This window comes from Emys orbicularis, chromosome 6 (assembly GCF_028017835.1).
Source record: "Emys orbicularis isolate rEmyOrb1 chromosome 6, rEmyOrb1.hap1, whole genome shotgun sequence".
NCBI classification, from domain to species: domain Eukaryota; kingdom Metazoa; phylum Chordata; order Testudines; family Emydidae; genus Emys; species Emys orbicularis.
This window is the reverse complement of record NC_088688.1, coordinates 56,384,746-56,402,354: the sequence shown is the minus strand read 5'-3', so window position 1 is coordinate 56,402,354 and position 17,609 is coordinate 56,384,746. Positions and strand designations below refer to the sequence as shown.

Genomic DNA, 17,609 nt, shown 5'->3' with positions numbered 1-17,609 from the left:
GAGATTGGACTGAGGCAACTTTGAAGTAATCTGTTCCCTTAATTTTGGATCTAGGTCTTCTGCACGATAATAGGTTTGGAAATAAATTTAGTTAATGTCTACAATATTTTCTCTGTATGGAAATATGAATATGTAACATTACTTTTCTTATACTGTCCTTTAGCTTGGTACTTTTGGCTGAGTACTGTAGCAAGCACACGTTAATAGAAAAATCATTCTTTTACTCTAACTTACTTCTAAACTAAATCATCTTCTTTATTACTTTGTTGCTAAGATGCTAACTTCAGTGACCTAACAAACAGCCATATAAATGGTTATAACTATTTACAAAAACAAAAAAGTCTATTTTTATTAATGATTTTCCCCTGTATTAAGTTGGAAAAACAACTTGGGTTACTGCAATTAGAGCAGTACTTAAACACGAGAGGAACAAGAACTATGATCATTATTTTTCAGACACTAATGGGTCTTCAAAAAGTTCTGAATTCCCATTCATTAGGACATTGAGAAGGTTGTTTTGTATTTAAGAACGAGATCTGATGGAGGGCTTGAAATGAAACACGTGATTTTATTAAATATGGTGAAAACATAAGGGCTTTATTATGACACACACAAAAAACAAGAATCTGTTTCTCGTTAGCAAGCTTCTAAAAAGTACCTCCTGTATAATTATTAAATAAAACACTCACTTATTCAGTACTCAGCTTTTAAACCCTGAATAAGAGGAGTGCACACTGAGAGAGGTACTTACCAGGGTTTCCATGGATACTGGATGATGCCAATCAGGTCCATGTTTTTATCTGAAAGTGGTGCCCCTGCAGAGAAATACAGTTTGGTGAGTGGCTGTTTATACATAGCAAGTAAACAGGGACTTGTTTATTTTACAAAAAGCTCCTGACCCAGACTTTTGCTCATCACCCCTTTATTTTGCCCCTTTTAAATGGCAATACTGTAAAACAGATATTTTGGCAATTTTCTTTATATTTGTTTAAGTGTTTTACATAATTTTTCAAGTGGAAGCTGCATACCTAGGTATACGACTGCTACTGCCGTTATACCTATGTGGACAACTTTTTAAAACTCTGCGATAGGCATATTAATGTAAATTACCTCTTTCTATTTCATTCTCCAAAAGCCATCTCAGGTGGGGAAGGGGGGTGGGGAGAAGAAGAAGAGAAAAAAAGTAAAGGATGCATATAAATAAGGAATACCCTTACCATAATCCAATAAGAACAAGACTGCCAAATTCTTCAAAAGCCATCTCCGGGAGGAGGAAGAAGAAGAAGAAGAAGAAAGTAAAGTGTGCATATAAATGATGAATACCCTTACCATAATCCAATAAGAACAAGACTGCCAAATTTAGAATGCTTCAAAATCTAATGGCTTTCCATGTATATTAGCTACCATTTTAAAAGTCATTGGTTCCTAGATTCTCAAAGCATAAGTGTTATGAACATGTAATTTTGACATCCAGTCTCTCAACACTACATGCTTTCTAATTTTGGGAGTGAGATTAATACCTCCTATTTGAGAAGTTTTAGCCGTCTAATATTTCTTTGGATAGAAAAGCACAATGAGTTAGTGAAAAGAAAAGGCAATCAACTTTAATACTTAACACAGTTTAATAGCCTGAATTGAAATATATGTGTGCTGTATTTCCATTAAAAAAGTTTCCTTCCAGCCACAATTAATAGAACAAAAACTTGTCTTGTTCTGAGATTATTCTTGGAAATGTAATTTTAACGTCTATGTAAAAGAGGAAACTTCTTTGCCATATGAAAGCAATTTCATTTTTTCCTCAAAGGAGTGATTTTTGGATGAAATGACTGATTTTGATATTTTCCATTTGAACTTGCAGCATACTTTGGGGGGACAGTAATTCTGTGTTCTTTTGCCAGCGCTGACAAAGGTCTGGTTGTCAGTGATACCTTTAACAGCTAAATTTACTCTAGAGTGACAGGAGCAGGTGCACCTAGGCCTGCCAGACACTTGTGCACAGGGATCATGCATCTTACAGGTCAACAACTAAAAGGGAAAAAGCTTCTGTCTTCATAGTAGAGGGTGAGTGAGGCAAACACAACCCAAACTGGGGGGTTTCTCTTCAAAGCCAGCTGGTCTGGCTTTATTCTACAGGAATTTTTTTACCTGTCAGTTTGGTCAACGAAGCCCTCAGCAGGTGCTGACGGGTACAACTTCCTGGAGAAGCAGAAGAAGGGCACTGGTGAGTTTTAATAGACAAAACAATGAAAAAATAATTTAAGTCTTTAAAGCTGATCTGCTCTCTACAAAGAGCTAATACCTGTCCTCCAGAATCATAGCTCAGACTTTAAAACTTTTTTGACTGAAAATAGATAAGCTTTGTAGCATGCTTCACACCCTGTTTCATGTGGTACTTTACTGTAATTTCTTTGTCCAGGAAAGGTTTCTTGAAAGTAAAGATTTAGTTGATTTCTTTTAAGCTGTTTCTTTTAAATCTGAATGCAATTTAGGATTACATACAGAACTACTTAGGAACATTCTCAGCCAGCAAACATGGCTGTTCATACTCTTTTCTCTAAATGCAAATTGTTTCTTAACAAATCATTACCCTTTTCATTTCTAATGAGATAGCATGGTTTTTGTTTGTAGAAGTCTCTCTGTATTAGTAGCTTAATTTGACATTCAAATACCTTAAAAACTCCATATGAACACCAAGATGGGTTAACTATACAATAAAAGGAGAGTGAATTAAAAAAACTTGAAATAATTTTAAAAAATAGTTTACATTCAAAGGGTAACCATATGAAACAGTTGTTGATTTCATTGGAGTAAGAAGTCAGATCATGAAACAAAGACTTTGTGGAAGTATTTTCTTTGCACAGTGCTTTTTAAATTTACAGTTAGTTTGCACAATGTTTAGATTTATGACACCACAAACTGAGTGTATGTGTGGGGCAATGGGGAAGGGGACTAGGAGAAAAGGGGATGTAATAGGGATATTTTTCGACAACAATAAGCTTTTAATTAGTGTGAAAACATGGGGGAAATGAGCCCACACGTTAAAACATTGTAAATGTTTTTATTATGAATTTCTATTTCAAGAACTCATCCTTTTAACTTTGCTTCACAACAATTCTTACAAACTGTTGTATTAAATGGAAAACCTTTATTTTAAGAAGTAAGCAAACAGAAAACTTGAAGATGAAGATTATACATAGTGAACATACGAAACCATTTAAACAACCAAATTCCATATTCACAAGTCACATGCACATAAAAGGCACAAAAGTAAAACAAAAGCATGGGGGCATGCTTAAATAAAAAAATATATAACTTCTACATTGGAGATTACTTGAGTGTGAAAATATGAATGATTTACCAGGGCGGGGGAGCTGAAGCTGGGATGGAACACTAAAATTTAAAGATTCCACATTAGTGAATTTCCTCAGACACAAAGCCTGATCCTGAACTGTTAAACTCAATGACAGTTTTGATCCAAATGGAGGTGGATCAGGCCCTTAATCTTTGTCTGTCTTGTTTATTTTGGAACACAAGAAGGGTACAGCACAGCCAATGCAACTTTATGGACCATGCTGTGTTAAAACCAATTAATTTTTATTATGACAAGAATATTCTGTGGTTTGTTAGATGGACACAGAAGGGCTGTAGAATGTACAATACTTATTTAAAAATAATTAGTAACACCATAAATGTAAATAATATCTTTTTCCAAATCAATATTAATTTGAAACAACTTATGAGAAGCAAAAGAAACTTTTGCTGAATACCAAAGCTCCGGGGTTCCTCTGAAATAAGAATAAATCTGTAGAGCATTGCTTTTTCATATACCATATTTTTAAAATACAGAAATCTCACTATCAAATGCCTTATACATCCATTAAATCCCAGTACTGTTACATTCATTACATATATTTACCTTTTTATAATTTAATTCCTAGAGTAAATCTGAAATAAGTACATATTATATTAGCTAAGTACTGTGAACAACCTTTGGTTTAAAACTTATTTTGATAGGCTATAATTTCCTCAGTACTGCACTGTATTGATCCTAGAGCCCTGGTAACAGCAATTAATGTGACTAAATCCTAGATAATTTCATTAGACTCATAACATAGTTTAATAGAGTTGGTCTGTTCCTCAATTAGTTTCAAAAAATCTTTTAATTAGTCTCTTTTGTTAAATACAACTTCACTAGAGAACAGTTCGCTTTTTGGAATGATGATTAGGCTGTACACGATGCAAAGTAGAGATTTCAGATTAGATACAATTCATACAATCAAATTCAGGATAATTAATTATCCTTTTTGGGTCATTGTGCTTGTAATTTCTCCGATCAACAAATTTAATCACAGTTACAATACTAAATGAAATTCTGAAATATTTCTATTAAATGTAATTTGGTGATTAAATGCTGGGTGATAAAAATCCTGTTCTCATTAAAGTAAATAAAAGTTTTTCTATTGTCTTCAAAGGAACAGAATCAGGCCCTGCCATCTGGAATATTGAATACATTCATTTATTACTGCCCCAACTATTTCTTAAGAACTAAGAAACCAACACTCACCTCGACCTGAGTTATTTACTTTGTAAAATATTGTTGCTTATTCTGCAGCTATTTTTTAAAATCTTTCTACAAACTACAAACTAGTTCAGCTTTCAACCGTATGTTTGTCTTTTCCAATAAATCCAAAACTTTAGTGTCAGGAAGACAATTATATTAGTTATTCCATAGTGCGTGTAAATATAAATGTGTTCTGACCACAAAGCTTTGGCAAAAAGTACAACAGAGCTTTTCAAATCAGAGCTGGATGGTATTTTGTGCCTTGTTCTCCTCTCATTTGAATGAATGTAAATCAGAAGTCCACTGAAGTTAATGGAATTATACTGGTCTAAAACTGGTGCAAGTGAAAAAAGAATTAAACCCAGTAGCTTTATATTTTGTCTAATTGGCTTTTTTATTGATGAACATTTAACTTATCCACATGTAAAATTTCAATGATCTCTGGAATAATACATTTACAAAGCATTTTTTCTTTATATAGTGAAAAACTACCTTCTTAGCCCCCTAAATGGATAATAAAATGTTTTCTATGTAAACCTATAGAGCCCAATCCTCCAGTTTTTTCTTAATAAAAATTCCCACTGAGTTAATAGGACACTGGACCAAATCCTGCTCCTCTACTTAAAGCTGCAGTAAAAGAGCTTTACCCATAGGGATATATGGATGTTAAAGGGTGGTGGAGTATGGAATTCTCCTGCCTGTTAGTCTGTTGGCTGCACATGGAGCAGCTGCTTAGTTTGGGTGCTTCTACTCCAGGACTAGAGTAGTGGCTATGGACTACTGTGCAATTGAAGACACACTGACCATGCCCCTACTCTCCCCTGACCTGCCCACAATTTCCTGATGCAATCCCATCACAAAGCTGCCATAGTGCTTGGCTCCACTGTGCACAATGGGACACTAGAGCCCCCTGGGTGACCTCTCTGCTGCCTGCCCCATCCCCTGAGCTGAAATACAGCATTTCTGTTGTTCACTGGGTCCTCTTCTCCTGAATATATACTGCAAAATGCAATCCTTGTATACTAATATTCATTCCTAGAGAAGTAGCTAGCATGATGAGACCAATATCAAAAATTCCATTTATAAGACAAACAACAGAAACGTTTAGAAAATAAAACACTTTCTAAAAAGTGCAATGTGCTCAATGTTTAAATCTAAAAGCAGCAGATTCTAAACTCAAGTTCAATATATACAGGAAAGGATAAGTGCATATATTCAAAGGTGAGTATACAGTTGCAGTTCACTGGAATCACCCTAAGTAACTTTACAGATTGAATAAAATAGTCAATGGCCATTTTGTTCAGGCATACATAGATACAATCTTTCTCTATTTATACATATACAAGGTGTGCATATTGTGCAGTTGATATCTGAAGCTGACCCCAGCATTAATATTGTTGATATATTGTACAGTATGACAGCATCTGCCAATGAAAAAAAAAATTCAACCAAGATGTCTAACAACTGATAAACAACAGGTTCAACAAAACAAACCTTTATGAATCTTTGCTCTCTCAAAAACTCAGTTCTTTCCCTCATTAATTCTTCTCTTTAAGACCTTATTGACTGAAGAAAAAAGGCATTAAAGAATATGAAAATCATAAAAATGTCTAGCTTTATTATGTCTGTACTATTTGTTCTTTCTGCTTGATTCTATCAAGTGATGGCAGGACATGGTAATACTCAATATCCACATCCATCGTCAGCTCTTTCTCTAATAGCCATATACCTGTCCCAATTTGAAATCATTAGAGAAAATATTACCCATAGATGTTATATCCTTGAAAAAAGTCTAGTACTAGCAAACCAGTATCATCCAGTAATAATACTAAAAATCAAGAAAGAATCCACAAGTCATAGCAAAACCCTTGAGTATTAAAATAATCAACCAACCAGCCTTCAGTCCTTCCAGTGCTTCCAGTCTTCAGGAGGCTCCTGAATCTTTTGAAAGTTAGTAGTAGTATCAGGCCTGATCCTGCAGTCTCACTCAGACGAAACTTGTGTTCAGTTCAATGGGGAATTTTGCCTGAGTAAGGACTGCAATAGTATGTCCATCACTAATTCAATTTTTATTATATGTCCTTTGCATTCTATCTCAACCAGTTAATTATTTGGAACTCTACCATTACACTTTTGGTAACATTTTAGGGCCCAGTCCTGTGGTCCACATAGATGCATAACTCTCACCAAAGTCAGTGGTTGTTTTGTAATCTTTGCTGTGGAACACATGCAAGTTATAATAGGTGCGCATCCTGCTTAAGGCAAAGAGCCTCTTCCTACCTCTAGTGTGGCAATGACAAAAGAGCTCCCAAACCCCCAATTCTGTGAAGAGAAAACCTGGTCCTTAACCAAAACCCCTTTAATCCAGAAATACTCTTCACAAATCCCTTCACCGAGTCAGGGCCCCTTCTCAATCTACCGTCAATCCAAACATGAATATCCAGTACCCAATCGGTCCTCCACTTACAACCACAACCACCAAATCATACAGCTTCCTTCCACTCCTGTCGCTGTTCTCCATTCCTCACTCTTCCATCCCACTCATGGCTAAGAAGGTCAGCCAAGTGTCCCCAGAGATATTGAAGGACAAGGGACTGGCAAGCCATTGCTCGCTCAACCCTTTGAAGCTATTTAAAGGTAAAGCTGGAGCTTGGCTTGTTAGGGAGAGGGGAATCCCAGAGAGTGAGGCATAAAACTCGTCCAGAGCTCATACTGTTTGGAGAATCATGATAAGTTTGAAGTTCATAATGAAACCCAAACTTTTGGGGCCAGCTCTTTAGCTGATGTAACTCAGTATAGCTCTGTCAAAGTCAATGGTGCTATTCTGAGTTACACAAGCTAAGAATCTGACCTGTGATTATTATTATTATTATTTTATAGCACCCAAAAGGCTTCTAGATGTTTCACACAAGAAACAGAAAAACATGGCCCCTGCCCCAAAGAGCTTCTAACCTACATTTTAGAGGAGACACGAGTTTGGGTGATTCATAGAGACAGAGGCAAGGAGGGAAAGTCTTACAGCAGTAATCATGTAGTTGTTACTCAGTTATGAACAATAATAAGCTTCTTCAAAATCTGAAGAGGCCTATTTTCAAATTCCAGTTTTGATGCAACCAGATTCTCACAGGACAACTTGTTCCCATGAGATTTCCACTATTTGAGATGGAAAATATCTTCCATGACTATCTGATCTCATGATATTTCCACCACTATGGATCTCATGAGAACAAATTGTGAATTTTGGAACAAAGAACTGATCTGTTCTTGCCATAGCTTATACAACAGCCACAGTCCAGCTTCAGGTGCAAAAAAATTAACCTAAACCCATATCCAAACACAATCTCTTCCCTTGTAATCTCAATAAGTACAACCTTTAAAAGGGCCTCCACAGAAGAGTTATAATGAATGCCAGCACAGCAGAGGCCTCATGAACGTTTTAACATATGTTAGCATAAGTAGCATGAGCACAACATCTGAAAGTTGTGAAGTTGAATGTTGTGCTTATAGGGGTTACAGGCTCCTACTAACATATCCAACAGAGTTTTCAACTTTCAGAAGCCCTCTATAAAAAGACTAAGGAAATGTCCATATCCCCCCCAAAAAGTTATCATATTAACTATGATTATTAGTAGTATTGTGGTAGTGCCTGGAGGCTAGATCCACAAAGGGGACTAAGACTCAGCATTGCAGCACCTACATTTAGTTGCCACATCACCCAATGGAATCCTAAGCCATGAGTTAGATATCCAGGCTCCCTATACAAAGCATAGGGAGAGTTAGGAGCCTAAGAAAGGGATTCAGAAAACCCAGCACATTAAGTAGGAAGCCATACAATCTAGCCAATAAGAAATACTGAGGAGAGGGATGGGGCCTAAACCTTCAAAGGGAGTTAGATGCTTAAGCCAGGTCAGCCCTTTCTCAGGAGAAAGGAGGATGGTGGTAGTGCTCTTTTCCCCAATAGCCCAGTGGTAAGAGTACTCTAACCCCTGGGCTCCTGGGTAAAAGGGCATCACCACCACCTCCTCCATTGTTTTGTGGAGGGCTTGATCCTATAGGTTTGTTCTCAGGCAGCCTCTGAGCACCTCTACCAGATTAGGCCCTGCCAACAAGATAGGTAAGGGAACACCTAGTTTGTGAATCCCATTGGGGCTTATGCATCAGCTGGGCAATGGGTGTCTTAAGTGTCTTTGCACATGCCCACTGGCAGAATGTCAGACATCTAGGGGCCCTCTCACACCAGTCCAGTTCCTCCGTACCCTGTGTACACACTCAGTATATATGCAAGACACCGTATTATACACCCTGTTTATAACCTGGTGAGCGTACACACCCTTCTAAAATAGCATTTCATTTACTCCAAATTTGATTCAAGCAAGTGGTGAGCAAATTGCCCCAGATGCAAAGGGTCAGAGAAACATCCAAAAGTCTGGATGCTTATCTAAAACGTATCCTAAAGTTTGGTCTGGAAAACTCATGAGAACTGGGTTTCTCACAAAACCTCTGGTATTTCCTTTCTAGCTAGAAATACAGCAGCAGCAGCCTTTCTTGTGATACTTGGAATTTTCACTTGTAGCCAAAGCCAGGAAATATAATGGCCTTCAGAAATGGGGGAATAAGTTAACCAAGGTTTTTCTCACCTTAAAATAAGTTCCATTTCTGTTTGAAATTTTGTTTGAGTTGTGGCTAAGGTCTACCCAAAACAATCCCCTACATTTCTTGGCCCTCAGAAATTTCATGGACCTCATTGTCTCCAGAGTTGCAGAAGCTGCTCCTATCTGTAGTAGCTACAGAATGCTTCATTAGGCATTTTCTGGCCACCTCAGGCTACCTACTTCCCTAGTGTATCACCTGAAATGGCGATGAAGTGCTCAGAGTACCAAGGTATTAACAAGGAGATGGTATCAGTTGGTTTTCCACCAAAAAACTCTTGAGTGTGAAGACAGTCAAACCATGGCCAACAACTCCATTTCAGGAAAAGAGAAGAGATGCGTAGCCTGATGAATAACCAAACCTTCCCAAAAAGAAATGAAGATCAAGGAGAAGGAAAAGGAGGGAGGAGGCTTCTGCCTCCTATACTGTAGCCAATCGCACAGGCTGCAGGAACCAAATGTGAGGAGTCATGTGGATCTGGAGCAGGATGATGTAGAGGGCAAGTTATTTTATATGAGAGTTCCTCCCCCTGTCAGCTGTGCAGCTGACTTCACAGGAGGCTGTTCTGCTGTTTAGCTCTCTTTGAGCCTTCTGCAGCAAACTGAACTTTCTCCTGGAAAGGCCAACCTGCTGTGAAGAAGCCTTGTCCTTCTGGAATTGGCATGATCCAGAAAGCTAGTTATTCTCTGCTGGGTGAGGCCTACAGGTTATGAAAGACACTGAAAAATAAATATGACAATCATTTATAAGAGAGACATTCTGCAAATAGGCTCTAAGCTATCTTCACACTCCCTGTATTCTGGGGCAGTCAGGAGTCTAGCTGGCCTAGAGCAGCCACACTGCTCTAGTTTATGCTGTTTTTATGGCCCATAGAATGCAGAAATAGCCAGAGCACAGCACACACTGCCCACATCCCCTCTGACCTCTTGCAAACGCCCTTGCCAGTATGCTCCTTCCAGTCCCCAACATGCCATCTGCACCGGTGTCTAGGAGAAAGGGGCCAGTGCAGACATTTTATGCCAGATATATGACACCTTCCAATGGAAGTATTCTCCAGGGGCTGTCTCTGAGAGCTCTCCATAGCATGCAGGGGTCAGATCACAACAGAGTACAGGGCTGCCTCCTTTTCTTAGTTAAAAAAACAGAACACAATAACATGAGTTAAGGGCAGAATGCCAGACTTAGGTCTGAATCTCCTGCCTCTTGTTAATTTGTAAGATGAAACAAATTATTTACAGGGAGAACATAATGTATGTAGGTGGGTTGTTGCTGTTTTTTTAAATCTATTTATAAAATGCACTACTTACTTGAGAGACTGAAATTGTTGATTACTACACTACATATATTTTGTTAAAACTCTTGTTATTTAATAATACGTTCATTGTATTTCTGATGTTCACTTATCCAGGTAGATTTTAGCAGTCATGAAATTGACAGACAGATCACAGTGTATCATGGATTTATTCCATGCCAAATTTTTTGCTTTAAAAAATTGAATTATTTTTGAATTATATGAACACAAAAATAATCGGACTGGTGAATAATTTTTTCACTAATTCAAACGAACAAATCAGCTTTTAAAAAAATATTTTGAAATATATAGACCTTGTCCTGAGACATTAGTGACGTGTAAACAAATTGATTTCAAGTTTCTATTCTAGGTCCAGTTTTAATCTGCTTCTTTATCTTTTGCTAAAGAAAATCTATGCAACCTGAAATTTCATGTATTTATACTTTTATGACACAGAAGATTTTTTGGTGGGAATTTAAGATTAACTACAGAACCTGTCTGAGTTATGTTTCTGACACAAAACTAGCAGATGTTTGCTTAAAGATTTTTGTTTAAAGCCTAGGATCTTCAAAACTGTTCATACATTTCTCCTCCATATAAAATTAGCATAGAGGCACAGATGTACATTTTTGGAGTCCATAAATCTTAAGGAATTATTTTGTGATTTTAGGTTACATTTTGCCCTCAGTTACTCCCATGTAAACTCAGTGACTTCAGTGGTTGCCCCCTTTCTAAAAACAGACATAATAAACATTATAATGGGTGCAAAGGATAATGTGGATATTTAAATATGGTAGGGAGAGAAAGGGTCTGGTACAGGAGATGGGGTCCCAGTGCAGGGTTGGATGATCTTTGATGTAGGTATCATAAAAGTCTGAGCTGCCATTTTAGGGCCTGATCTAAAACCCACTGAAGTCAATGTAAAGACTCCAACTGATTTGAATGGGCTTTGAATCAGGTCCATGAGCCCAACAAAAGTCCATGAAGATTTTGTATGGATGGTACGTCAACTCTGCAGCTTTCACAGATGATAATTCATACAATGGCCGCAATTCAGCAAGGTATTAAAACACATGCCCCATTGAAGTCAATGGGACTACACACATGCTTAAAATAAGGAAATTAAGTGTCTTCCTGAATTGGGTCCATAGACAAAAAATGTTTTCTAACATTACACCTATAAAAGATCACAACAGGTTTAAAAGCTTTCCTGATCTCTGGTTTGTAAACTCCATTAGTGGAACCACCCCTAGGATAGGAAGCTTCAGAACAAAATATTAGAATCAAATACTATTTCACTGAACAACAAATATTGTTTTTTACATTTTATGATGATTTTAGCAAAGTCTAGGCTCTTTGTCAAAAGAAAACATTTATCTACAAATGTTTTCACATTTCACTGGTTTATTTATAAATACTCTTTGGGAGGGGAAAAAACTTAAGGAAATTCCCAGACAACCCCCCCCCCCAAAAAGGTTAGGAAATATTTAAAGGGGGACAGCATCAACTTGGAGATCAGTTTCAGAACATTTTCTGCTATAACCATGTAACACCTAAGATTACTATAAATGAAAGAAGTTAGCAAAAAAAATCCTTCTTTTTTCAGTTTGTTCACTTTGTTTGTTTGATGGCACTTTGTGTATAGACATTTTCATTGTTTTGCCTGTACAGTCAGTTACTCTATATCTTCCTTATTGCAAAGACCCTTGAAAACATCAATAAGGGAGCAGCAAAACCCATCTATGGGGGCAGGGGAGGACTTTTGAAAGTCTGGAAAATAAGAGATACACCACAAACAACCCTACCACTGCTCCCTCTCTCTATCCCATATACCTTACAGACACACACTTAATATATCTTTACATACATTTCTAAATGTGAGCTACATACCCCTGCTACAACAACCCATACAAATTACATTCTTACAACACAGGAACCACACACCTATAGTCAAATTCCCCTTCCCAGAATAAGCCATCTACCACATTATATCTCATACACACTAGCTACATCAAACAACTTTACCAACTGTCTTCCCCATCAACAATATAGTTTTCTATTACAAATTTACATATTTCCCTCAACCACTCATGACTATCTCCCATTCCATTACATGTGCTATATAAAGAACTATACTTATTCTTCCTCCCAATGTGGTCTAAGACATAAACACTCACATGCAAATAGATTTCCACTATAAACCTATTTATACTGTGCAAATACTAGCTGTAGCAACCAAGGACAGAGAGGCAGACAAAAAATGTACAGTGCTTGACAGGTTTAGCACTGGAGCCATATCTCTGTCACGTGGGTTCATGCACAGCTCAGCTCACTACGTAGTGGAGTCCGGAGCAGAGTTAAGGTTGCTGAGGGATTTTCAAGACTTTCACAGACGCAACCCTGAGTTAGAATTTCCTGTCATTCGCATCTCGCTCTCTGTTATTTTAAAGAACAACAAAGTTGTAATAAAAGTTTGTTAGCCCAAATAATTGACGCAGCTCTACAATCACCAGTGTTGAGGGGGTTTGGAGGCGGGGTGGGAGGTCTCTGGGAATATTGCAGTAGCCAGTGAATTTGCCCACCTGAGTTATAATAAACTCCTGAAACAAGTGACGTCTAATGTAAATGCTGAGAAACTCCCGCAGCAAAAAAGGGGTGTTATCACATTTATTCTTCTGAGTTTGCACCTAGCAAACAATGCAAATATAATTCCACGAAGATTCAAGATACTGCCAAAAAAGCACCCTTATCAGTCTGAATCCACTACCACAGCCAACCAGACCAGTATTCTGTTTTTAAAGCATATGTGTGCTTTAAAACCCCCAAAATCCTGCTCGTTTGCATTGAGCGCTGCAGCTGCTCTGCAAACAAAAAGAGAGATGGATGTCTGCCTTGGGCAGGACTCACCGGCTGCAGCAAACCTCTTTGCACGGTGAGATGTAAGTGGGTAGGTGGGATCCATGCTGGTATGTTTTAATAGCGCGTTTTAAAAATGCACTGCTTATTCCCCCGCCCCATCCAACTTTCCATATCATCCCCTTGCAGAAATAGCAGGGGACTTAGCTGCACTCCCTTGCCAGCAGCCCCTGCTGAGCCTGCTCCAGCCGAGGCGCACACGGCGCGTGCAGATGGGACTGGGGGAAGCGGCAGTAGAGGACCTGGGAGCGCTGATGGCTCCGCTGTGATGACAGCAAGGCAGGCAGCCCCCACGTGTTCCTGCTTCTTCCCCCCACCCCACCCCCCAAAGCCCTGTGGGCTCCTGAGTCCAGACAGGCAAACAAGGGGCAGTGGCGGGGGGGGGGGGGGGGAGCAAGGGGTGAGGAAGACAGGGCAGTGGTGCCTAGTGTGACTGATACGCAGGGCATAAAGCGCACTGTGTGACTCTTGGGCATCCAGACTGTGTCCAGCATGTAAGTGCATTTCTGCTTTATTTTGGGGTTTGGTCCTCCTTAATACGCGTCTCCTCTGCCTCCTCTGGGCTTTTCTAGTCGGAGAGGGGCAGGGGAAAAAGTCATGGTTACTATGCTGTCCCAGAGCAAACAGATTCTGCAGCCCACTCCCACCCCGCCACTGTGAGTGACAAATCCCCCAGCCCCCCATTTCAGTGCGCACACACGAACCCAAGGCACTCTCCCTCCAGTGCGCGTGCACACACACGGCACCCGTCCCAGCCACAGTGCGCGCACACACGTGGCATTCTCACCTCCTTCCTAAAGCACACATCCGTAAAGCAGGGCTCGCCTCTACAGCGCACGCACGCGTGTCCCCCACATGGTGCACACACCGCATCGCTCCCCTATTGCGCGCGCGAGCACACTCACACATCCCCGGCTCTCCACAAGCTATCCATTACACAGATGATGCTCTTTCACTCAGCTCAAAGGCACACATCGCGTAGGACCCCGTCTCCCCCCCCCCCCCCACTACCCACTTCTTCCACCTTCCTTCCACTCCAAACGCGTAGGTCACACTCCTTGTACTCCTCCCGCTTCCATCATGCCTTCCCCGGGCACACCCAACACAACAGCACTCTCTCCCAACATCCAGAACACATTACACCCCCCCACACACACACACACCGGGGCCATGCACCCGAAATCTGCCTCTCACCTCCTAATGTGTGTATATGCACACACACACACACACACACACACACACACACAATCTTCCATGTTCACAGATGACACTTGCTGCCCTGTCTTCAGTGCGCACGCACATTTGTCCCTCTCTTCCCAATCCATGTCCATGAATGAAATCCCCCGTGCACACACACAACTGTCGCTTCCCTTTCCCCAATGCACACACAAGACGTACGCCCTAGTGCACACAAACGGCATTTGCCCCTCCCCTCTCTTTCTCCTAAGCACACACTGTACACACACACCGGCTCGTTGCAACTGTGAGTTACAAATCCGAGAGGAGGGAGAGAGCTTGGATCTGAACCCCGATGCCTGGTGTAGTATCAAAAGCCGCTACGGACACATTTTGCTACTAGTACCAACACTAGTTGGCTGTTCTTTTTCTGACACTACACCGGCAACAGCCTGAAGCGGGAGGAGAGGAGGGGAAATCCGACGGGTACCGCGCGGCTGTTGCTTTACTGTACTTTTGATTGGTCTGTAATCTGCGCAGTGTCAATGGATTGAGTGGCCATAAAAATCATCTGCTGGGGTTTGGGCTGTTTGGACTCAAAAGCAGCCCTTGGCTGTGGGCTTGTGGATGTTTGGTAAAGGCTGGCCAGAGTCCCAAGTTCCGGGAGGCTCAGAAATATCCCCTCCTTTCTTCCCCCCCTCCTTACTGCCCCTCTTTGGAATCGAGCCCACTCCTAGTATAAAGAGTTTAAAGAAAGGGACCCACACTGTAGCTGCAAGGCGAAACCAGGCGTACTGTGCCTGTGAGGGGGTTTTGCAGGACCCATCCTGTGTATATCCCAGTGTTTTGTGAATGACCTCAAGAGACTGGAATATACTAACTTCCTAGTTATGAACAATAATAAGCTTCTCCTAAAACTCAAACACTGTCTTGTGCAGTAATTCTCAAGCCATTTCAAATATGCAAATAAAAATGAAACTTTTTTTAAAGTATTAATAGAAAGGCAAGATATTATCAGGAAACTATCAGATAAGAAATGGTCCAAATGATCATTCAAATAGTCTACAGCTATAAACCTGGCCATCTACTCGATTACTTTGCTGGGTGGCACATTACAGTTTGGGTGAAGACACCATTTTCACAAGCAACTAGTGTACAGAAGGCCGGACAAACAATACAAGAAGAAAAGTGTTCTGATTACAGGCAGTTTTGCAATCTAAAAGGTAGGCCTTTATGGAACCTTCCTCAGATGGTTGTTGGTGTGTAAAAACCAGTAGTTCTTTAAAAAAAAACATAAATTGATTAATACACTTTGCCATAAAATTCCAGCTTTTGACACAATAATTTTAATTGTTACCTCTGTACAGTACACCTCTTCATTTAGCAGTGAAGGAACTGTTTAAAAAAACAGTGAAGACAACCATAAATATTTTATATAATACCTACTCGGAAGATTATTACACTCTCAGATCAATAGTTTTATTACAATTCACAATTTTATTGATATTTCAGCATCCCCAAAGTAGGATTCAGATGGATTTTACTGCAGCTGTTTAATACATAAAGGTATTTGATCATACATAGTTAAAAGTGATATGATCGTGAGATGTAAGTTCAGAACAATAAAGACTCAGTTTTTTTCAGAAGCTGTTTCTTTCATACATCTCTTTAAATGAATTTGCCTCACTACCACAGACCTACATTTTAATAATATGCTACTTTTGTGCTTTTAAATATCTAAGGTGCCGAATAAGAATTGTAAACTGTGAAGTAACTACTATGGAACAGATTAAGTAAAGCATTGGAGGCGGATGATTTGACAATAAAGAGGGTGTATGTGGTGAGTGTTTAATATTTATTGCATTTAATATTATTAAGTAGTTTTTATAATTTCAAATTTTAGGCTCAGAGCAAAGCCTTGATAGCAAATTCTGCTGTATTGTGTACTTACAGGTATACCATTGACAAAGGCTTTCTGTAATCATTGCTTGCTGTGCATTACACCATTTTAGTAATGGCATACCATTTTATTTAAAGTTCATGTCTCAGCCATGCCTTGTGAATATCTTTTATAATTAATTCATTTGACAAGAAATTATATACATTCCAGTTCTTTCCTATGGTTTATAAAATATTTAAATTCTGCTCCTGGAATCCATATCCTATTATCTTTGAGATTTTTCGAATGTATACATTATGTTCAATTATAAAGACATATGGATTGAAGGAATATTCTGAATGACTGTAGAACAAATACAGTACTGTTGAATAATCTTGTGGGGTAGATTAATCTATAGCCTTGATTCCTCTCAGGGTGGGTTGCTGTGGCAACCGCCCCAGCTCACTTTAAAATAATTTTTTAAAGCTCACTTCAAGAGCTACACCCAGCATGGGCCAAGTTAAAAAGCAGACAGACATAGGAAGAAGTGCTTTAGTACACCGCTGTTATAAGATAGAGAGGTGGTTTTAAGAGCAAGGGGTGGAGTGGGGTGGGGCAGAACTCTGCACAGAAAATAGAAACTAAACCACCCCAGGCTTAGAATGCAAAGAAAGTGGATCATTTTGTCCTAATCTCAGTTATCTTCTGTTGAAATGTCACTTAATGATGTAAATTGGTAGCCTCATTTCTTTTAAGAAAATTTTTGTCACCAGGTACAGAAGATTAAAAATGGACTTTAATAAGACCCTTTATGGGGGTGCTCGCTAAGCTAACCATGAGATAATCACACTCTAAGGAAAAGAGACACTGGGCTATATCTCATTCTGATAAGGCTTTGGGGATCTGAGTTTCTAATGATCCCACCTCATATTATGCGTTATTGTTTAATTCAGATATGTCAGGTGATGCATTGGAAAAAGGTGCAACATTGTTCATAGTACAGTTTGCCAACAGGCCTATGAATGACCAGTTTACAACAGGAACCATAGCTCAGATTAGACCATTTTGGAAGAAATCCAAACGGGATTCTCCCCCAAAATATTTGCTATTTATGATGCATGTTTTTAAAACTTGGT

The 17,609-nt window shown here is 39.3% G+C and overlaps 1 protein-coding gene across 1 annotated transcript in view; it reads left to right on the top strand.

Annotated features, from left to right (window-relative positions):
• The first annotated feature begins 2,069 nt into the window (after positions 1-2,069).
• Positions 2,070-17,609, top strand: part of MEF2C (myocyte enhancer factor 2C) — a 147,965-nt gene continuing 132,425 nt past the window's right edge. The window contains exons 1-2 of the mRNA XM_065406954.1: positions 2,070-2,221; positions 16,337-16,434. The gene's annotated coding sequence lies outside the window, so the exon portion shown is untranslated. The remainder of the gene's footprint in view (positions 2,222-16,336; positions 16,435-17,609) is intronic.